General features: G+C 42.0%; 1 protein-coding gene and 1 non-coding gene across 8 annotated transcripts in view; both read right to left on the reverse strand.

Moving 5' to 3' along the window:
- DDR2 (discoidin domain receptor tyrosine kinase 2) overlaps positions 1-24,656 on the reverse strand; it is a 180,251-nt gene that overhangs the window by 124,458 nt on the left and 31,137 nt on the right. The gene's annotated exons all lie outside the window — the stretch shown is intronic.
- TRNAC-ACA (transfer RNA cysteine (anticodon ACA)) lies at positions 8,457-8,529 on the reverse strand. Its single transcript has one exon. It is a non-coding gene; the product is annotated as a tRNA-Cys (tRNA).

Below are 24,656 nucleotides of genomic sequence, written 5' to 3' on the forward strand. Positions count from 1 at the left end.
CTGACTTCAGCTCTCGCTAAATTCACCCTCTCCCTTCCCTACATGTTGCCCAAAGTCTTCATGGATCCCCTTCTATAATTGAAAAACAAACAAACTCTTGCCCAAACCCCAGAACATAAGTGTAAATACTATGAAATGGGAGAGGTGATGAACAGTGTGTCTAATGGTGGGATCTAAGCCAGAAAAGGGCTTCCCAGGTGGTGCAAGTGGTAAAGAATCTGCCTACCAATGCTGGAGATGCAGGAGACATGGGTTTGATCCCTGGGTAGGGAAGATCCCCTGGAAGAGAGCATGGCAACCCACTCCAGTATTCATGCCTGGAGAATCCCATGGACAGAGGAGCCTGACAGGCTACAAAGGGTTGCAAAGAGTCATATGCAACTGAAGTGACTTAGCACACATGCAAGTCTCAAGAGGAAGGAATGAAGCTAATACCCAGCAGATGAGGGAAGTGGTTTTGGAAGTAGGATACCTTCCTGCAGGCTTGAAATCACTGACTACCCTGAAATTCATAACATCCATGTTCATTTCTGCCCAGTTCCTAGGGCGGAGGGCTCACCGGGAGGCGCTATTCAGTCCCAAGATGCTAAATAAAAAGACCATGTGGATGAGTCATCCAAATTGGAGAGTATAGAAAAGTCAGGCAGAAAGAAAACAAGCTAAAACACCTACCTTGGATATCCTCACCTGTCCATGTGGGAGAGCCTCCCTTGTGTTTCCTCTTTCTCCCTGGGTTACCCTGACAATGAGAAACCCATTGGGAAAAGAGCTAAGGAGCCTGGAAAGACCAGCAGTGATTTATCCACGAATGGAACCTTGCAAAGACTAACCAGCCAGTTAGGACCCATCAACAAATAAAATATTAAGAGAATATCAACCATGTGCAAGGCAATCTGGAGATAGGGAGTTGTAGCCTTTTTGTTTGAATTCACTATAGTAACTAGAGTTGGAAATAGCAAACCCTCAATGAAGTTGAAGTTTGCAACCCAGTGGCAGAGCAGATTTGGGAACTGGCTCCCCCTGGAGTAGAAAGCATCCTGCCTGGATCCTAGAAGAAGAAGAGAAAATGGCCAACATTCAAGGGAAGGGAAATCTCAGTCCTCAACCCACCATGAGCTTGAATCTCAATTGAACGATCATCATTCCTCCTGCACTCCTGGGAACCAGCTCCAACATCCGGAGCTAGAGTTAGCACAAACTGGCCACATCTCTGGGATAATATTGTTCTTGGTTCCCTCTCTGTAACTGGTCAAACCTCCTTGAGAACAGAGGAAACACTGTTTCCTTTAGACCAGATTAAACCCTTTTATTCTCATAGGAAGGGCAGTGACTTTCACCACTGTGCAGGAAACACAGTGCAGAGATGGGGCACCATAGGGAATGGCAGGCTGCAGGGCACAGGAGTTAAGGGGCCAGGCTTTGGTTCCAGTTGTAGGTCTGTACTTTCTAGCTGGGTGACTTGCTAAGTGACTTGACCTTTGTGAGCTTCCGTCTGTCAACTGTAGAAAGTAGTCAATAATATCCATCTCCTTAGGACTTTTTAAACTCCAAGGACCTCCTGAACATTGCACATAATGTATCTGGCATTGAAACCAGCACAGAGTAGGTTCTTTAACATTGGAAACTGTTATTAATGTTATTTCCAAAATATAGGAGGCCATACAAGAGTTTCCATTGGAGACTTTAGGTGTTGACTAAGTAAACTACAAAATTACCGCTTTTCCTTTATTCAGCAAACATTAGAGAACCTGCTATGTGCTGAGTAAGTTAGGCTCCAAGGATAGAAAGAAAGATAGATAGATAGAAAAAAAGATAAGTGACGCACTTTCCCATCCGTAAGGATTTCACAGGTTAGCAAGGAGAAAGTGTTATATAAACTCATAAAAATAGTGGCGTGACAAACGTAATGGAGGAAAATGCTGCATGAGCATAAAGGGGGAGTGATTAATTAAGTTGGCTGGAAACAGCTTAGTGTGAGTCAGGATGGAATTACTGGGCTGAGCTGTTCTGCCCATTTCTCTATGTGACTTGGAGCATGTGATTGGGAGTAAGGCATAAGGAGGGCTTCGTGAGCCTTTAGGTCAAACAGGTAAGTATTAGTAGAAATCATTTTTGAATGTTCACTTGTACTCCTACATGTATACACACGCAAACACACACATGTTCCAACTTTCTCTCTCTAAAGCACACATTCAACTGAATTGTGCCCACACCTACCGGTCAGTCTCCAGAATATGGTGTTTCACCTGCCTGTCTCTACCTTTCCGCACCACGAGGACAGCTGTAGGACTTCTCCTAAATTACACAACCATCTCTGAAAGCCCTTCTTGTCCATGCTTTCAGCTCCCACCTAACGTTATAACCCTTCCTGTCTGTGCTTATAGCTTTAGTCTCATTCTCTCTGATCTATCTTCTGTTCTACAGCCGAAGGGGATTTTTAAAAAATTCAAATCACTGAGGTCTCTTCCCTGCTTAAAAAAGACCCCGCTCACCACTTGTCCACTCCCACCACTAGCCCTAGCTTGGCCTTTGAGGCCCTCAACGACCTTGCCTCTTCCAATGTCTCTGGCCTCCCTCTGCCACTTTTATCCACTCATTCACTGACTATTAACTAAGTGCCTACTATATGCAAGCCTTTGGCCCAGGCATATTTTCTTTGAAATGCACACCTCAGCAGGTCAACAACGTGTGGTTCCTTGAAAGTCCCAGCCTCTCTCCAGCCTGGTCCCTGGATCATGAGAAGTTCTTAAGAAATGCTTACTGAGTGAAGCAGTGTTTCCTCAGTTTGCAACCGTGAGAACTTGGTTTGCAATATTTATCCCTCACTGTTAAGGTGGTTCTAGAAAGGAAACCCCATATGGGTTTCTAATATTGAGATTATCTTTAGTAAGAATAATTGCAAGGTAATTAGCAAATGGTAAGTTTTGTACAATATTCTCCACCAGAATATGAGTGAGGGGCAAACATAGGGTTCAGATTCAGACTTCTGATGGAATTATGTGTTCAGAAGAACTGGAGAAAACAAAAGTGGGATCATAGAAGCAGAAAGTAGAATGATGGTAGTCAGGGGCTGACAGGAGGGGAAAATGAGGAATTCTTGTTTAATGGTTATAGAGTTTCAGTTTTACAAGATGAAAAGAGCTTTGTAGATGGATGGTGATAATGGTTGCACACAATGAATATCTTTAATATCACTGAACTGTGTACTTATAAATAGTTAAAATGGTATTTTTATATCATGTATGTTTTATCACAATAAAGAAGAATTAGGGAAAGGGGAGATTTGTTGGTAAAATAGTAAAGCACAAGGGATGATCTGCTCTCACCTAAAGTAAATGTCAAACTTTACCCAGTCCATTGATTACCTATGAAAGTACATTAATCCTGCTCTGAATTATTCATTCCTAGGGGACAGAGTGTCTGTTACTCATTCATTCATTCCTTAACAATATTATTGAGTATGGAGTATGTTCTGAGTTCTATGTTAAATGCTGGGTAACCCCATCAGTGGGAATGGGAATTGCTGTCCTAGTGGCATTTACAATCTGTTGGGGGAGATAATTACAAGGTGTGCTGAGTCCTGTGACAGAAACATCTAGCACCTGGGGGCTGAGAATAATAAAGGTAACTGCAAACAGGGAGGCCTTCTCTGAGACAGTGAAAGCTCAGACCTGAAGGACAAAAAGGAATCACCAGGAGAAAGGGCAGGAGCAGAGGATAATTCTAGTTATTCTAGGCAAATAAAATAGCTTGCATAAAGGTTCTAAGCAGAAGAGAAATTAGCCTGTTCAAGAAGCCAAAATGAATCCAGAGCGACTGGACTAAAGATGACCACAAAGAGTGGAAAGTACCCCACCATAAAGAGTTTCACAACCATGGGCAAAAAACGGACACATGTGTCCCTCGAAACCCATATGTTGAAGCCATAACCCTTAATATGACAGTATTTGGAGATAGGACATATAGGGAGGTTGTTAAGGTTGAGTGAGATCATAAGGGTGAGATCCTGATCTGATAGGATTAGTGCCCTTATAAAAAGAGAACCAGAATTCTCACTTTCTCTCTCTCTCTCTCTACCACGTGTGAGAAGCCTGCTTCTGCAAGCAAGAAAGGAAGCTCTTACCAGAAACCTAACCCTGCTGGGCCTTGATCGTGGATTTTCTAGCCTGCCGAACTGTGGGGAAATAAATTTAAGTTGTTTAAGCCACACAGTTTGTGGCATTCTGTTACGGTGGCTCGAAATGATTAATATACCATGGTTAGAAATCTGAGTTCTATACAAAAGAAATCCATACCATTTTTCAACCAAGGGAATGACATGAACTAATTTGGTTTTTATAACAGCTTTTGCTGACATTGGGGGAAAGATGAAGAGGAAGAAGCACTGAAAAGGAGAAAACAAGAAGCTATTGCAGTCAGCTGGGTGAGCAATGGTGGCAGCCTGAGCTGGGATGCTGACACCAGAGAAAGAAAGAATGGGACAGATTTAAGATACACTCTGGGATTTCCAGGTGGCGCTAGTGGTAAAGAACTTGCCTGACAATGAAGGAGACACAAGAGACAAGGTTCCATCTCTAGGTCAGGAAGATCTCCTAGAGGGGGGCATGGCAGTCCACTCCAGTATTCTTACCTGGAGAATCCTACAGACACAGAAGTGTGAAGGGCTACAGTCCCTAGGGTTGCAAAGAGTTGGACACAACTAAAGTGACTCAGGACACATACAAGAGACATTCTAGAGAAAAAACAAGCCTTGTTGACAGCTCACGTGTGGAAAGAGAAACCACAGAGGATGACTTTGTGAGTTTTGGCTTGACTAGCTGAGTGGATGGTGTTGTCATTTACCAAGCCTAGGAAGGAAAGAAGAGCAAAGAGTTTGGGGAAGAAGTAAATTCAGTTTTGGACACATCAAGCTTAAAATATCTATGAGTAGTCCAAGTGGAGATATCAAGAGCTCTGATTGTTATCTGAATCTGGAGCTCAGAGGAGAGGTTGGGACTAGAGATCTAAATTGAAGAACAAAAGCATACAAACAGCATTTAAAGTATGAGACCAGGGAGATGAAATACAGAGAATCTGCTGCTGCTAAGTCGCTTCAGTCATGTCCGACTCTGTGAGACCCCATAGAAGGCAGCCCACCAGGCTCCCCCATCCCTGGGATTCTCCAGGCAAGAACACTGGAGTGGGTTGCCATTTCCTTCTCCAGTGCATGAAAGGGAAAAGTGAAAGTGAAGTCGCTCAGTAGTGTCCGACTCTTAGCGACCCCACGGACTGCAGCCTACCAGGCTCCTCCATCCATGGGATTTTCCAGGCAAGAGTACTGGAGTGGGGTGCCACTGCCTTCTCTGACAGAGAATCTACATGTGCAAAAAGAGAAGATACATGTGCAAAAGGACCAGGATCCTCTCTAAGGCTCTTCCCACTCTACCAAGCTTTCTCTTTTTGCTTATATTTATAAATGGGGAGAACTAGACAAATATGTAGAATAAATAGGATAAAATGAACATAGTATGGTCCATAGAGAAAGACTGTCTTTTAGTGCCCGCCTTTTAAAAGCAGAGTGCTATAACTGTAGAAAGAAATGAAGAGAGATCTGAATTATTGAGAGTTCTTATAAAATAAATTATAGTTTAATTAAGGTCTGTGTCTGTTAAAAATGTAAAGCAATTTCTCTCTTTCTCTGATGATAGAGAAGTGATAGAATGATAGAAACATAGATAATCAGCTACTGACACACACACAAAATATAAACTCTATGAATCTAAAATGCCTTTTCATCATTCAGATGAAATAAGTCACAAAAGAAACAAAAAGCCAGAGTTGCTCTAACATTAGTTCTTTCCTCTCCTGTTAGTGACTCACTAACAATAAATGCCGCCTTTAAATATTTCAGTCAAGAGAAATTGGTTTCATTTATACAAATACAAGGAGTTCTCACTGCCCTAGACCCAGCAAGATCCCTCTGAGATGAAACTGCACAATCTACCGGGAATATAATCAGGGTAATGCTCCCATATTCTTCTTGAACCAGAGTCCCTCCCATGAAAACACCCATTGGCACCCAAAAGCTGCCCTCTGAGAGGCTCTTTCTGTGCACAAACTTTTTAAAGATGTATTAATTTTCTTTGAAAGGTAGAGTTGGGGAAAGAGTCAGGAAGTGCATTTGAGCTGATTGTAATATCTACAAAATTAACATCTTTATATTTAATTACAGAATGAAAATAGGCAATTAAAGCCCATAATTAAAAGATATACATAATGATCAAATTACACTGTCAAGAAAATTCCTAAGTACATGCTGTGAACCTGAAGTCCCTGACACCACCTCCCACTGCTATTTCCATCACAGAAACCATTTACAAGGGCTTATCTAAGGAAGGCAATGGCACCCCACTCCAGTACTCTTGCCTGGAAAATCCCATGGGCAGAGGAGCCTGGTAGGCTCAGTCCATGGGGTCACTAAGAGTCGGACACGACTGAGCGACTTCACTTTCCCTTTTCACTTTCATACATTGGAGAAGGAAATGGCAACCCACTCCAGTGTTCTTGCCTGGAGAATCCCAGGGATGGGGGAGCCTGGTGGGCTGCCGTCTATGGGGTCGCACAGAGTCGGACACGACTGAAGTGATTTAGCAGTAGCATCTAAGGAAGGTTTTCCATGTTTCTGAGCAGATCCATTTCATATGGACAGAGAGTCTCTGAGAACATCCCTGCTGGTAATTTTCACTAAGACCAATCAGCAAATCCACCCTTAACAGAAAGACTGGTTCATTAAAAAAAAAAAAAAAATATATATATATATATATATCTTATGATTAGTGGGATGGAAAGCTATTTTCTGGACAGTTCTCAAAATTAATCTTTCACCGTCACACCATAAGTAAGGATTTTCCCAGGTCTTTTTCTTTCCAAGAGCTTCCCTGGTGGCTCAGATAGCAAAGAATTTGCCTGCAGTGCGGGAGACCTGGGTTCAATCCCTGAGTTGGGAAGATCCCCTGGAGAAGGAAAAGGCTCCAGTACTCTTGGCTGGAGAATTCTTGTCTGGAGAATTCCATGGAGGAATTCTGTAGCACACCAGAGGAGCCTGGTGTGCTACAGTCCATGGGATTGCAAAGAGTCAGGCACGACTGAGCAAGTAACACTTTCACTTTTTTTCTTTTTGAAGCATCATCAAAACATTGAGTCAATTAAGAAACAAAGAAAAGAGTATATGTGAATCTATATATGTATGTGTGCATGTCGGTATAGTTCGGTACATATATACATATGTGTGTATATGTGTGTATGTATGTATACATATATGTACATATTTAGAGGTATATATGTTTGTGTGTTTGTGTATGTGAGAGAGAGAGAGAGTTTTCTGGGAAATGTTAAGAGAAACAAGGATATCATGTAATATCAAGTAGTTCAGGTCCAGCCACTAGTCTGCAGACTAGTTTGCAAACAATTTAGAAATATAATAGATAATGAGAGTTATAAAACCAAAGAGTTAAGGTACAAGAGCAAAAAACTTGGAGAAATAAGGGGTCAGAGGATGTACCTGGATGGAATGCTGATATGACATCAGGTGCTTTAATAAGCACTGCATATGTGTTGACTCATCTAATCTTTATTACAACCTTCTGAGATGGACATGACTCTTTTCCATGCAAAATAACCATAGCACAGTGGTTAATAACTTGCCAAGGTACTAAGGGTAGGGCTAAGTGACTGGCAGGTGTGACAGAGAGCCAAAGGTGACTAAGTTTTTGACCTAAATGAAAAAAGAATTATGATAAAATTTTCAGAGACCAAAAAGGGAAGAAAAAACAATGGCCTTGTTGAGTTCTTCCACAGATGTTGTGCCTTTGAAATGCCTGAGGGTTCCCAGGAGGAGGTGTCCATCATGCAGCTGGAGATTCCAGACAAGAACCTTAGCAAAAGGTCAGCCCAGAGAGGCTGATAGGAAAGAGATCTGAAGAGAGGAGACAAGCCGGGAGGGAGGAAGCCAAGAGAGAAGACACAGAGGAGAGGAAAGGTCAGAGAAAGGACATGAGTCCAGAGTAGGACAAGCATCAATAATTAATCACCTCCTACCAGAGTCTCCCCTGACCTTAACCTCCACTAACTCCCTGCTTCTTCCATCATAACCCACATGCTTGGGACAAGATAACCCTCAGCGAGTACTAAGGATAGGATCGTTGTTACTCATTGCAATTGCTCAACAGTAAGATCTAAAAGCACAGGGATTGTCACAGGGCACAGGGGTGGAATTGGAGCAGGGAGAGGGAGGCTCAAGAGGGAGGGGAGATATATATATATATATATATATGTATATATGTGAAAGTGAGTGAAGTTGCTCAGTCGTGTCCGACTCTTTGTGACCCCGTGGATTGTAGCCTACGAGACTCCTCGATCCATGGGATTTTCCAGGCAAGAGTACTGGAGTGGGTTGCCATTTCCTTCTCCAGGGGATCTTCCCAACCCAGGGATCGAACCTGGGTCTCCCGCATTGTAGGCAGATGCTTTTACCATCTGAGCCACCAGGGAAGATGTATATATATATATATGTGTATATATATATATATATATATATATGTGTATATATATATATATATATATATATAATTATGACTGATTTGCATTGATGTATGGCAGAGACCACCACAACAGTATAAAGCAATTATTTTCCAATTAAAAAAAAAAAAGCACAGGGGTAGCATCTGTCTTGTTCACTATTCAATTCTAAAAGTGCTTAGCCTGGCACTAAATCAATACAGCCCGAGTCATGAAGGAATGAGCAGAGGATTGCCGAAACCTCACAGATGAGGAGTATTAGGAGTCAGTAAGCAGCAGAAATTCATTCCAGTCCGGTGCTGTTTCTGCCACACTCCACTGCCTCCCCTCCCCTCGCAGAGACCCCTGCCCACAGTTTCTCAAGGTCAGCCCCCACACAATGTCTTCACGTGTTACAGAACATGTGTGTGTGTGCTATACGGTGTGGAGAGGCCAAGCCACAGCCACTTTCCCCTAACAGACCACACCCCTCATTTACTGTGAACCTCCTGGCACATGGATACAGCATCAAACCCAGCATTTCAACCACCATAACAAGCATCAAATGTTTACCCAGGCCAAAGCAAAAAGCACCATCCCACCCTCTGGCCCCATGGAACTTGTACCAGAATCAAATCACTGAAATTAGTGTGCTGGCTCCTCAACTAACATAACCACTCACTTCTGGCAAATCAGAGAGGAACCGCTTACCCTTCCAGACCACGTAAGCCTTTGAGCATCAACAGATGACAGAAGAAGCTTGGGGAAATTTGCACTTTGGATTAAAGCAACTGAAGTCAGAGGGGGCATTAATGCTGAACTCAGTCAATGTCACTAAAAGTATTTCAGTGGATATTACCTATACTGTTGAGGCATTGAAAACACCAACAGACTGGATCCTGGCTTTAAAGTGGGATGAAAATGATTCCTCCTTTTCAGTGAAAACCTAGATCAAAGCATCAAGAGGTTTAGGGTTGGGCGAGATCTGGCAGGTGGGGGACAGCAGAGCCATCCCAGCATGGCTTTGGTGTCACTCCCAGGGGGGACATTCACGAGTGATTCCCTGGGTTGGGGGGGAGGTGTGGCTGTGGAGGACACAGCAGTGGCAGCGGTGGCAGCAGCCACGTTCCCCTGCTGTCTGGCATTTGGAGCCCTCCAGGAGCCAGAATGGGAGTGGGGAAGGAGGAGGAGAAAATTGGAGCTGTTTCAGGGTAGATGAGATGGCCCTGTTCCTGAGCCACAGGGGAAAAATCTGCTAAGAATCCCTGGAGCTGTTAGAGGAGATTTTAATGCCATGAAAGAGAAAGAGTTGGTGGTTCTCTAATTGAGGATGCAGTCAGAAACTTTATTATGATTATTATTTGCTGTTTTATCCTCACCAGCCTAAAGAAACACAGGTATAGCAAGAGAAAAATATTAAACTATCACAGTAAACACCAATACTATGGCAAGGTCTCTGTATAAGCCTGAAGCACTCTGCCAAATCTAAAAGCCCAGTGGCCCTGTATTGCTGCTGTAACAGATTATCACAAACTTAGTGGCTCAGAGCAACATGAATTTATTATCCTGAGGTCAGAGGTCCTAAAGTTGATGCATTGGCAGAGTTGTCTTCCTTCTGGAGGCTCTAGGGGAGAATCTGTTTTCTTGCCTTTTCCAGCATCCCCAGGCTGTCTGCATTTCTGGGCCTGTGGTCAGCAGCATACCACCCTCTTTCCTCTCTGGCATCTGCTTCCATCTTTACATCTTCTTTCTTTTACTTTGATCTTCCTGACTTCCTCTTTCAAGGACCCTTGTGACTACATCGGATCCACCCAGATAATCCAGCAAAACCTCTCCATTTCAAGGTCCTTAAAGTTAATTAATCATATCTGCAAAATCCTTTTTATCACATAAGGTAACAAATCCACAGATTCCAGGAATTAGGACATGGACATCTTTGGGGGAATCAGTCAGCCTACTACAAGCCTCTTGAAATTTCCCCCTAGATAACCTCTGTTCTCAGCCATCCCAGGCCAAAGAGCATCCAGGCAGAGTTGCCTCCTGCTCCTTGTGCCTGGTCCACAATGCTGGGCTTCAGGGTCACACTAGATCAGCACCCAGACGAGCTCTCTGCCAGCAGGACTCCCTTATGCTTCTTGGGTGTTTTAGAGTTTACAGAGAAGTTTTCCATTCTCTCTTTCTCTCTTCTGGGATCAATCACATGAGGCAAGAGGAGAGATGCTATTCAACTCCTTTTACAGACAAGATACAGAAGAGTTCACCAATGAGCTTAAGGCCACACATTCAGAAAGCAGTCAAGTAGAGGTCAGATGTCTGCCTCTCTGCTCCAAGTCAGCATACATTTTGCTGCCTACATGATACCCCGGGTGAAGGTAGACAGCAAAGTGTCATCTTCAGTAAGGAATCACACAGTGGAAAACTTTACAGCTATTTCACTTCATTCCTCTTGACCCATGAGCCATCTATAAGGCCACACCCTGCCATCACACATACACACATTCCTAATACAGCATCACATCCAAGCCCTCATACACTCACAGATAGAATAAAAAATGAGAAGGACAATAGGGTTCCTCCAACCTAGGAGATCCTAACCTTTTTTTGTGCCCTGGACCCTTATGCAGTCTGGTGAAGCTTCTGAGTGTTTTCCAGGAATAATGTTTAATGCATAAAATAAAGAGCATAGGATTAGAAAGAAAACTACTGATACTAGCTATAAAATATTTGAAATATAGTTATCAAAATATTTTAAAATATATAGTAGAATAATAGATCTTATTAATCCATTAAATAATAAGATCTAGTCAATGATCTAATAACACTATAGTTTCAAAGGGGTGATGAGTATTTATAATATTTTGAGATAGCTGCTAAAATTATGTGACAGAAAAATACTATTAATTTCTACCAATTGGAAGAAATGTTACATTTTGGTTAGAGTTTAGAAAAATAGAGGATTTTTTTTCCTATCAAGTTTATAGAACACTCCCTTCCAAGTTCTACCCAGAGAATTCATGTCTGAACCTCAGATTTCAGAGTCTTATTTCAGCCCCCTTCTCCTGCCTCAAGATAATCACATACTTAAAGCAATGAAATGTTGAGCATTTAAACAAATTTAAATTTTCAACAGGAATGGAAAGTCCACAAACGCCTTTAGTCACTTCATTCAAATTCTGGGACTTCATTCTTCAGACACTTTCTAAAATTATATATTTATTTAGTTTCTACTCATTCTTGGTTTATAGTGAGGGATAAACTGAATTAAAATAAATTTAATTTTATCTTTGTACTATAAAAAATGTTTACAAAGCAAATCAATCACTTCTACAAACAAGACTGCAGGGAGAACTTTAGCCTTTTTGAAAAAAGCAAACTCTTTCCAAGCTCTTAAAAAGTTCTTTAGTAGTGTAATGAATGTATCAACAATGCGGATGTTCATGACAACTGGTTTCTGTCTGACTTGCACAATTTGCTGACCATGTTTCCTGCATGTTCAGGTCAAATGCTCCCATACAGAAAACAGCCTATGTAAAGCACTATCTCCAAATGAGCTGGTGATCCTCAACCAAAAGCAGAAAAAATATGTAGGTCATTTCAAACCCAAGTAAACAGAATCTCATTCTTAAGAAAGAATTACTGCATTAGAAGTGAAATAACGCACTTAAAGGAATCTATCCCTGTGCCTGTTATGTAACAAGCACTCAGACTTTAGCTATTATTATTGAATTGTTAACTTAATTTATTGATACATTTATTGATTATATAATAACTATGGATTAGTGATTCAATAATCAAAATAGCTAATACTATTAAATATTACTGCTATATAACTGATTGTTCCTACACTTTATATAGGATGTTAATAACAATGTTCACTAAAGGACTATGCCATATTTATATTTCAGAACTTGGCTTTGATGTGTCTGAAACATGGGAGAAAACAGATTTGGTTCCCTTGCACATGTATCTCAACTTAAAATTCAAATAATACCCACTGATCTCCATTGTTTCATCCTCTTCTGGCAGGCCTCAGAGGCATAATCATATTTCATGAACAGAGAGTCAGGATGCTAGGTCTGACAGAAGATTTTTTTCCCCTAATTTGTGCATTTATGTGAAAAAAATCTCTAAAAGTTATCACATTCAGTTATATTCATAATAAATTAGAAAGTTGCTTTTATGGAGAAAATTAAAAAATCAACAACAGAAAGATAAAATTGAACAAAAAGATTTTCCAATCATCATCATTTGAATATTTGAAATCAGGACTACCCTTAAAAATCCTGCACCCATTGGTCACCGCATCCATTAGCAGAAGTTAGAGCATATATACCCCCCAAAGAAACCAAACTGTATATCCTTAAATATTTTCTTAGGTATTTAAATCATGGCAAGTGTTGGCCCATGCCTTGGCTGCCAGATTCCTACAAACAGATAATATGCTTCTGCTGCTAAGTCGCTTCAGTCGTGTCCGACTCTGTGAGACCCCGTAGACGGCAGCCCACCAGGCTCCCCCGTCCCTGGGATTCTCCAGGCAAGAACACTGGAGTGGGTTGCCATTTCCTTCTCCAGTGCATGAAAGGGAAAAGTGAAGGTGAAGTCGCTCAGTCGTGTCCGACTCTTCGCGACCCCATGGACTGCAGCCTACCAGGCTCCTCCGTCCGTGGGATTTTCCAGGCAAGAGTACTGGAGTGGGGTGCCATTGCTTCTGCTACATCTATATTAAACCGAACCCACCACTGTTAGTTAATAATAGTGTAGCAGGTCAAATTGTGTCACCCAAGGAGGAAGTCCTAACCCCTAGTACCTATAAACGCAGCCTTGTTTGGCAATAGAATCTTCGCAGATGTTATCAAGTTAAATTGAGGTTATACTAGATGAGGGCATCATCCAATGACTAGTGTCTTTATAAGAGAAAAGAGAGAGAGATTCAGACACAGAGGCATAGACACACTGGGAAGAAGACTATGTGACCTCAGAGGCAGAACTGGAGTAATGGCAGGAGGCACCAGAAGCCAGCAGAGGCCAGGAGGATGGTTTCCTAGAGCCTTGGATGGAGCATGGCTCTGCTGAGACCTTCTTGGCCAGAACTTCTAGCCTCCGGAACACTGCATTATTAATACATTAACAGTGCATCAAGGATGCAATCATAAATTTCTGTTGCCATAAGCCAGCCAGTTTGTGGCAATTTGTTAATTCAGCCCCAGGAAGCAAATAGAAACAGTTAAATCTACTTATTCTTTTTTTCAGAGGTATTTTTTCCATAATTCATGGCCTAATGTCTGATATGTCTAACGTTCACGTGCTTAACCAAGGCTTTTACATGTCAAAGATTAGCTTGGAGCTCCACTGCTGCTGTATTTCAATATCATATTAAAGTATTATTTCTCTTTATCACTGAGATTTTAGTGCCCCTTTAAAGTTTTAAAGGCCTCCCTGCCTCACCCCATCTCCAGCCCTGTTTCCCTAAGCCTTTTCCCACTGTATCCATCAGTTTGCATTTTTCCAGGCTGAATTGTTCTCCTTCCTGTCAGCACCCCCAAACAGTCTTGATGCCTGTGAACTAATTCTTGGTCTCCAGTGACTCTGACAATTGATTGCATCTGTGAATTTTAATAACATACTTGATATTTCCTGCAGATACTTGAGGAAGATGTCAATTAAGGCCAATCCTAACCAGATGCCTATAGGCCCTTTCTAGATACTTCCCTGGGGTGGGGTGGGGTGGTGGTGGGGTAGTATTATTGTTGAGATTGTTGAGATATCCTTTATAATTTTTCTGCTATACTTCTGCAACCTAAGCCTTCTTCACCATTTCAATGCCATCCTGAGAACATTTCAAAAGAGGTGATGGGAAAGAAATCCAAGAAGGGATACATGTAAATGTATAGCTAATTCACTTTGCTGTGCATAAAGATATGCCTATGCAACTTTGGAAAAGTATCGGGAAGGATGAGCATCAGACCTTAAATGTTCAGGAAAGTAGCTATCTCTGGAGAATTAAAAGAAATGGCTGAGAAGGGAAATTTTACTCCTCACTTCATATTATTCTTAAATGATGAGATTATGGGTTGTGTTCCCTGAGTGATTTTGAGGTTTTTTAATTTTAAAATATTTGAGGAAAAACAGTGCTACAAAAGTGCCTGCTATTCAGCTGCAACAGTGTGCCACATGAATTAGCATATACTCTCCTTAAGGTAGACATTTTCCATCAGTAACCAACATACACACACATATCTCACACTTTCAACAGCTGGGGAAACTACCCTCACGAGAGGAAGGCGCTTCCCCAAGGTTACATAACCAGTAAATCAGAGCAAGGACACATTCACCTCTCTGACTATAACCCTGTACTCTTTCCATAGTTCACACTGCTCCTATTACCATCAGATTCTGTCTGTCCTGCATTTGTTCACTCATTCGTTCCACTAACACATGCCAATGCCTACCTGTGTTTAGCACCACACTTCATTCCAAAAGAAGCTGCAAAGATGAACAAAGCAGAACGCCTGCCCTTTAACAGTTCACAGTCTCTTCTGCTGTTTATAAGAAACAGAAGGAAAAAGAAGGCTTCATGGGCAGAGAGAGAGAGGGAACAGCAGGGAACTGTCCATCTGCCCTGGCTACTCTTGTGAGGTTGAGTCAGAAGAGCACTCTGACCCCCTCCTTCTAAAAGTGCCCTTTTGTGCTGGAACAGGGCACAGATGCTCTTGACATTAGAGCATATCTTTGGTTATCTCAACCAACCTCTTATTTTTGTTCCATGTGAGCACAGAGGAAGTGGGGAGAAAGGAGGGGAGCAAAGTATTTGTAGAAACTTGAAGAGAGTGAAGGACTCTGGTTGTGGTATAAATTATATATGGAACTGAAGGTTAAACTAATGGTTGATAGAAGGGGGATATACTCTCTGATTGTTGTTGTTGTTCAGGCTCCTATGAATTTCATTTTTATACGCTGGTGAAAAAGAAAAAAATTGCTCTGACTCAAAACAAAGAAACACAGACTTACTGTGGGCTCATGGGTAATTTTTCTAAGGATTTCCAGAAATGTTATAGTCTAAATATTGTAAATAACTCTCTTCCCTTATGTAAGTGGCGGTCACATGTTGGCCTCTATTGGACCTTGACTGACATGTAGACACTGCTATATTTAAAATGGATAACTAACAAGGTCCTATTGTATAGCACAGGGAACTCTGCTCATATTCTGTAACAACCTAATTGAGGAAAGAATTTGAAAAAGAATAGATAAATGTGCATGTATAACTGAATCACTGTTGTGCAGCTGAAACTGACACAACATTGTTAATCAACTGTACTCCAATATAAAATAAAAAGTTAAGAAAAGGATTCAGAGAAGTATGGCAACTTTACCTCAAAGTTCACTTAATTTTTTTCTTTTTCCTGGAGTTAAAATTTTTTCAAATGATAGTACATTTTATATCCTTGGCATGTACCATGGTTCTGATAAGAGGCAGTAAATGTAAGTGGCCAAAGGACTGGTATGCACAGTTACTGTTAATTGGAACTTCTTGGGACATATCATGAAGGACAAGGAACAGTGAACTGGGAAGTGTGGAATCTGCAGGTGCAGAGGACGGCCGTGGGCACTTAGGGCAGCTGTCACCATGGGAGATGAGGTCAGATAGATGAATGAGCACACCTAGGACCACAAGGGAACAAGGCTTGCCAGGCTCTTGAGATGCAAGGCATCCATCCATCACCCTCCCTCCTGTCACAGGTTGCCATCTGAGGTTCAGAGAGGTGCAATGGTCTGTTAACACCACACAGCAGTATCAGCCTGCTCATCTGAACAAGGTCCCTGGTCTGCTTGGCTGTTTAATACATGCTCTGTGAACATGTTCCCAGGAAGAAATAGAGGTTCAGAAGTGGGACGGTGGGGACCCAAACAAGAAATAATGAGTCTGAGAGAGGTTTTGATTTGAGTAGAAAATACATGCAGGAATAAATGAGTCATAGGATGAAATGCACAGCATGGGGAATATAGTTAATAACAATGTAACATCTTTATAGGATAACAGGTGGTAACTAGACTTATCATGATGATCATTTTGCAATGAATAGGAACATCAAATCACTGTGTTGTAAATCTAGAAATTACATAACGTTGTAGGTCAATTATAATTCAATAATAATAATTAATCAATTAATTAAAATACATGTAGGAAACTGATGAGAAGTTAGAGAGATCAGATGGGGTTTTGGGCTGATAGCCCTTGAATACCATATCAAAGTGTCTCATAACTCTTTTTTTCCAGGAAGGTAACAGAGAATTACCACATATTGGAACAGAGCTCAAACAGCAAATTCACTATTCTTTTGTCCCCAGAAACAGACTAACCTGTGATGAGGACGGAAAAGATCTTCCTGAGAGTACAAATAATCTCAGAATCCCAGGGAAGGAAAGAGGGTATCTAGATTTTTCACACATTCTCTCTGAAAAGAACAAATACTTTCACAGTATCTTCCTTTAAAAAAAATTACATACCTTCTTTTCTTTTTCTGATGTAATGCATACATATTAATTCTTTATGAACTTTCAATTGTATGAAGAACCAAAAACAATCCTTATAATCTCATCTGAAATCAAACATGGTTAATCTTTTAGTATATTTCCTTTAAAGGTTTGATTTTTTGGTGTGCATTTTTACATAACTGATCTCATACTTTTATTTGACTCTATAACTTCTAATTTTTCTTAATATGACATAAATACCTTTCAGTGGTATTCAATAAATACCTACAATTAAAATTCTCAAACCCATCATTTTAAAGGTTTAAAACCTATACACTTAACCATACCCTCATGGCCACTTAGATTATTTCTTTTTTGTACCTAATGCTTCATTTTTGTGTTTACATTTTTTCCCTTTCAGTATGTTTACTTAGAACAGATTCATAAAAATTAAACTCCTGTATCAAATAGCATGGACATTTTTAAGGTCATTCATATATCTTGTTGAATTGACATAACTCTGGAGTATATACAGTATATATATATTATTTTCACATATATAGAATTGCTAGAGTTTTTAGTTGAATGAAAGCAGTTTCTCCTTTTTAATGGCTTTTCTCCAATTACAAAAATATTTCATATTTGAAGAAAAGAACACTCTCCATAATGTTAGACTGCTGGAACTGGGGATAGGGCAGGGGATGCTTATATGAAATTTAATGTCTACCCACCCTCGGGCTCTTTTTACAATGCTGCTTTCTCCTGTCTTCTGATCAGGGCTACATGACCCTCCATTTCCTCAACAACTACCCCACCCAGGTCCTCTGCCAGCCTCTCAGATTCTTGGATATGATCTGTCCTGTGATTTGTCAAGGGAGATTCCATCTTGCATTTCCTGGTAAAGAGGCCAAGTTCACACAAAGAGGCTTCTGCACCCTTGCCCAGGGCTTTGTAAAGTGAAGTTTTGCAACAAAGATTTGTGGCGCATTCCTGATCTTCACAGCCTGTGTGTTTCTCATTATCTTCCCTTGGATACAGTCACTGGCTTTCGTTCCAAAGTCACCCTAGGCTGGTCACTGCTCCTCCCAGAGCAGGGAGACTTCTTTAGTACTAATGGTATGGAGAGAGATGAGTCACCAACCTCTCATGTAGTCAGCCTCCTCTTCTCCATCCCTTCTGGCAGAGGTCTACTTCACTCCCTCATTACCCACCTGCTCTCTTGCTGGGCCTCCCCACCCCCACCTCCTCTCCCTTCCAATATTTCTCATCCACCAGAGCAAGGTCCGGTCTTCTTGGAGCAGAAGTCAGATTATCGTACAACTCTGCTCCAACATCTGCAGCAGTTCTTTGTTACCTACATGGGAAAGAGGGCCCAGCATTTTGCAATGGGTCAATAAATGTTTAGCATGTGCTTTTTAATGAGTGAGCTCTAAGCACCATGGGAGCTATACAATGAGCTCTATGTCTGGTTCTGGGAGCTGAAACAGACATATGAAAAGTTAAATAAGAAGGCTTCAGCTCCCACTGCTTTCCAGTTCCCCAGTCCTGGATATTTGACCGCCAGCTCTCACATTCAACTTGTTTCAAACAGAACTTACTCTCTTCTCCCCCAGTCTATGTTCTCTATAGAATAGCCCCACTATCCATGTTCTCAAGACAAGACAGATACAAGCCAGCAATATGGGGAGATATAGGGGTCAGGAGATTTTGGCTTTGTAGTGCCCATCAACATCAGTTATCTACTTATTCACTTTCTTAGTAGTGCTTAGAAACATAAAAAATATAAACATAAAAAAAAAATAAACAAGGCATCTACCCACTGTTGTGAGTAGGTAACCTAGTGGAGGAGACCTAGAGTTTACAGGAACAAACTGTCCAGTGTCAACTCATACACACAAACTGTGGCTCACAAACCTAAGTCTCCAGGTCCTCCCCCAATCATCCAGTATAGGAAAAACGGACCAAGACATCTACATGTATCCTCACAATTCTCTTGGACTTGTCTTCTACCAAATCTCAATCCAGACACTAGAACAACCACAATTTGTGGGTACTTTATACTTATAGAGTACTCTTCCAAAGATCCCAAACTCTTCACACAATATCTTGTTGTGATTTAACCCTCACAACAAAATCACAAGGTGTGTTCTCATCACCTTCATTTTACAGATGAGAAAGTCACGCTTGAAGGAATTTATATCACACATTCAGTTCCTTTTGGTGCAACAGACATATGTTTAAATTCTAACGTGTGTCAGAAATTAAGGGTGAACATGTATTCATGAAGATCTTTGCCATTAGTGACTTAACAATCTGAGGAGAGAGACAGAAACCTAAATGATTTCCACATAATATGGTGTGAGGACAGAATATGCAGAAGTTACACCAAATGTAGAAAAATAACATCATTCAGCCCAACCCACAGATTCAGGGAGATTCCAAGGAAGGTGGGTGAGAAGAGAAGAAACATGTCAACTAAACTAGAACTTGAATGAGTTGTTGGCTCACAGGGAAACTAGAATCTGAATTTGGGTTTGTCGGACTCTCCAATTCATGTTTTTCCCCATTCTGTGACATGGTAGGTTTTCAATGGATATTCATTGAGTGACAGAAGAAATGAAGGAATAAACGAATACATTATGCTTCCTCCTGTGGGGAGAATGGAGTCAAAACAGTAACTTTGGTTTCCAAACGCCCACATTCTGACCAGCTGAGCTAACCAGCTTAGGGAATTCCAGGAAGGCTCCCTGGTAACAGGGCAGGTGGTTCTCAACATTGGAGGCCCTAATTCACTGCTATGATCTCTCAGAATTGGTTGGTATGTTCTAGAATTGAGAAGAGGACTCCCCACTTCTTTCTACTCCACTGCCTCAAAAAACCTTTTGTAGTGTCCTGGGCTTTGTAGACAATGGAAAATAAACTACCATAAGTAAGACCAGAGTCCCAATTGCCACAGAAAAGATCCCCTCAGAATCCCACACTAAACCCCTTTGGCTCCAGATAACTCTGTGCAAGGAAAACGGATCCTAATTCTCCTACGCCTACCTCCTCTGAAATTTGGTTTTGGAAGGAGGAGAGCCAAGATCTTCAAGACTTGAAGATCAGAGCGGTGCGTCAACATCCTCTAGCGATTACATGGGGCTGCCTCTCTCCGCCCACAGCCTCGCTCTCCACCGTGTTTGTGGAGCAGATGTCTCCGTGCCAGCAGCCCCCGTTCTGCACTTCCTGCTTCGCAGCCCAAATCTCTGCCTTCTGTCTTCCTGTGCTTCCCATACACATGCAGTAAGCTTGGAGCTTGTGTGTGCCACCATTTCACAATTAAAAAACCCCAAATAAGAGACAGGTGGCGGGATTCTCCCAGGGAATTAAAAGAAAGACGTCAAGCCCACGCCGCCGTCTGAATCTGGCTACCCAGTGAGCACCCCAAGGGTGAGTGGGTGGGGCTAAGGCTATGATTTCGGTAGTAAAAATGCAGAATCTACCCAAACCATAAAAAGTTGTTTTTATTCCTTGGTCCCAAATATTTCTACTCAGAATTTCCTCTTGGCTTTTCCCAATTCTTGAGAAAAGTTGGACTTATTTTGAACAACTAACGGAATCAGTTTGTGGAGACGTGTCATCTTAATAAAATCACAATGGTTTCTTGAAGGAAGGCAATATGAAATGGACCTTAGAAAGTCACAGACTTTTTGGTACCATTATTTGCATCAGTTTGGGGCTCAAGAATCTTCACTGCCTGCTTGGGAGTTAAGATTTAATGAATCAACTTCTCCATGGTGGGTTAAAATGGGCTTGCCCCACTGGGGCAAAAACACTGTTATTTTCCTTTCCTCTAAGGAAGTAGGGTTCATCTCATACACTGGGGGTCAGCAGACATGTTTCTGAAAAGGCCCAGAGAGTAAATATTTTAGGTTTCGTGGGCCATAAGAATTCTGCTGCAACTATTCAACTCAGCTGATGTAGCACAAAAGAAGTCACAGACAATATGTAAATATATGAGCATAGCTAGGTTTCAATAAAACTTTATTTACAAAAGCAGGCCTGCTGGTTCTACCATCATCTAAGTAACCTCTAAAAATATCAGAACCGGCATTAAACATGATTCCCAGGTGATCTGTATACAATATATCTGGAAACCAGTGTGTCTCAAATCTAATCAAACTGCAAATTCTGAGGCCTGAAATTCTGTATTTTCAAACAAGCTCCCAGGTGATACTGATTCTGTCAGTGGATGATGCTTTAATTACCAAAGATCTATTTAGGGATTCTCCACAAAACCCAATACTGGGGTAGAACATACGAACTGATGGGTACCAGCAGCCTACCAATCAGTTCAGTTCGGTCTCTCAGTCGTGTCCAACTCTTTGCAACCTCATGAACAGCAGCAGGCCAGGCCTCCCTGTCCATCACCAACTCCCAGAGTTCACTCAAATTCATGTCCATTGAGTTGGTGATGCCATCCAACCATCTCATCCTGTCATCCCCTTCTCCTCCTGCCCTCAACCTTTCCCAACATAAAGGTCTTTTCCAGTAAGTCAGTTCTTCGCATCAGGTGGCCAAAGTATTGGAGTTTCACCTTCAGCATCAGTCCTTCCAATGAATATTCAGGACTGATTTCCTTTAGGATGGACTGGTTGGATCTCCTTGCTGTCCAAGGGACTCTCAAGAGTCTTCTCCAACACCACAGTTCAAAAGCATCAATTCTTCAGGGCTCAGCTTTCTTTATAGTCCAACTCTCACATCCAAACATGACTACTGGAAAAACCATGGCTTTGACTAGATGGACCTTTGTTGGCAAAGTAATGTCTTTGCTTTTTAACATACTGTCTAGGTTGGTCATAGCTTTTCTTCCGAGGAGCGAGTGTCTTTTAATTTCATGGCTGCAGTCACCATCTGCAGTGATTTTGGAGCCCCAAAAAATAAGGTCTCTCACTATTTCCATTGTTTCCCCATCTATTTGCCATGAAGTGATGGGACTGGATGCCATGATCTTAGTTTTCAGAATGTTAAGTTTTAAGCCAACTTTTTTCTCTTTTTCACTTTCATCAAGCCCACTGATATCCACTCAGCTTCTCTACCTCCAAACAAAATAATACATGGATAATACTATGCTAAATATTATGCCAAAGCCAAAATAACTGACAGATACTCAGACCATGACTAAGAGGGTCTCACAATCTTTTGGAATGGGACTGGTGGGTTGGGGGGTGGGGGGGCGTGCAAGTGGAACCTCATACACATAAAAAAGTAATCGATTCAAGAGACAGTGTGAATGTCTTTTGTAAGACAATGAGACATCAGTGAAAAACCCTGACAAATGCTGTGAATGTCTAGCAGGAAGACCCCAATCCTTCTCATTCATCATAAAGTGAGGAATGAGGGGCTCTGTAATCCAGGAAGCAGGAATTTTGAGTAAGCTCAGAGTCAAGAGGAAATTCAGTGAACATTTGCAGCCAGAAACACAATATGATTCCTTCAGCCCACAATATCAGAATAAAAGAGCTGATGTAATATGAGAAATTATAGAGTATTGAAAATGGAAAAATGGAAATAAGATTCTTTATAGCAGCCCTAGATCAACTCTGAGGGCAAAACAGTTTGTGACTGACCCTTAAATCTACTCTTAAAAGCTACAAAGACTAAAGCCAAAGCAAGAGGCTGAGATCTTAGAAAACACTAGCTCAAAGTGTTTCATGCTTATATATTTTGAGGTCCCCAGATATTTCCCCCTGAAGGCTTATTGTTATGACACCTTAAATCTGGTTTGCTCCCCCAATAGCTCAGTTGGTAAAGAATCCACCTGCAATACAAGAGACCCCAGTTCAATTCCTGGGTCAGGAAGACCCGCTGGAGAAGGGATAGGCTACCCACTCCAGTATTCTCTGGCTTCCCTCATGGCTCAGCTGGTAAAGAATCCACCCACAATGTGGGAGACCTGGGTTCAATCCCTGGGTCGGGAAGATCCCCTGGAGAAGGGAACAGCTACCCACTCCAGTATTCTAGCCTGGAGAATTCCAAGGAGTGGCCGCAAAGAGTCGGACACGACTGAGCGACTATCAAAAAAAAAAAAATCTGGTTCAGAAATGCAACCACACTCAGCAAGAGGGGCATCGGAAATGAGCATCTCCCAAAGCGAAGTCATCCATCCGCCTGGAGCATGTTCCACACAGATGCTGGATCTCAGGGATGGTATCCAGATGTCTCAACCCAGCCAGTGAGCAGGTTGGCACCTCCCTCCTTTGCAACTCTGTCTTTCACCACTCCTCCTCCCCAACCCTCTGCTCCCGAGAGATGGCTATTTCCTCCTTCCCCTCCACCTGTATGCCCAGTTCCATCCTTGCTTACTGATCATTCTGCATCCTTGTTGTCTAGGTCCACTCCATCAATAATGAGTGACCCACACTTTTCTCTGTGTATTGAATCTCTGCCTGGCCTCCAAGCTCCACTCCCTCCGTAGTCAAGGCATTTATCCTCTGACCTGCCCAGCCACAATTGCTGCTCTCCTTCCTTCAACCTTTCATCACTCTCTCAACACATCCTCACCTGCTTGGAGTGAATTCTCTTCTGCATTACTTCTCTCTGTTGTTAGCCATGAGCAGCTTAGGCTGGGTTATTTCTCATTTATACTCGAATCATTCCAAGTCTCTTCCAGAGTCCCTTACATATCACAGGGGCTCAGTAAACACTGTTATTATTTTATTAAGTAAAAATACTATGCAGAGTCCTTGGATCCCATGAGAACAAAAAAAAAAAGAGCATGTTGTCTAGCCCACCAGTTCTTTTTCAGATCACTGCAGTCTGCTCTCAGGTTCTTCTTTTCAGAATGTTTTTGGAGCCTGGTTCATCCGGCAATGTCTGAGTCAACCTGCCCACCTCCAGCGCATCTAACCCCACCCCACCCGCATTCTCTGTACAGGGCTAGCTTCCTCCAGTTCTATCGGGCTCCCTGATGTCATGCAGTCACACACCCTCCATAGTTGTGGCTCCCTGATTAGATGCTGACCAGGATCCTGCTTTCTCTAAAATGATCCAGGCACAGTCCAATTCCAAAATCTCAGATCCTCAGGTTTATTGCAGCAACACAATTATAGTGAGTCATTTATCTCAACTGTAATCCATTCTGTGACTAAACAGGCATCTCCAGGGTTTGCTCCTGTCACGACCCCAACTTCCACCCACCCACCACCTCCAACACCCCCCATTCTGACTTCATGCCTCAGCACACGTGTCCCCAGGACACATGAAACCAGAACTTCCCATCAGAGATGCTCATGAGAAACAGACCACTCGCAATGAGAAAAGGATGGCCTGCAGCTCGTAAAGGAAAATCAAGCTACAATTGGAAATACAAGCTTTTCCTTTAAAGGAGAAAGTAAGTTTGGCAGCAGTGCTCTTCTAAGCTGCCCTCCAACAGTGATGAAAGGACCATTTTGGGAGAGAGGGAAAGGAAGAAAGTGCGAGTGACAAATAGGGAGCAGAAAATAGCGAAAGAGAGGGAGACAAAAGAAAAGGAGAGAGGAGACAGAACAGCAGTAAGAAGGCACAGGGGAGGGGGGGTGGGGGAGGCAGAGCAAGAGAATGGGGATCAAAAAACAAAAAGGGAGAAGGGAGCAGAGGGGGCAGTGGAAGAGGCAAGGAAGGAGGGG

The sequence above is a fragment of the Giraffa tippelskirchi genome, chromosome 5 (genome assembly GCF_054371585.1).
Source record: "Giraffa tippelskirchi isolate mGirTip1 chromosome 5, T2T-mGirTip1v1.2.pri, whole genome shotgun sequence".
NCBI classification, from domain to species: domain Eukaryota; kingdom Metazoa; phylum Chordata; class Mammalia; order Artiodactyla; family Giraffidae; genus Giraffa; species Giraffa tippelskirchi.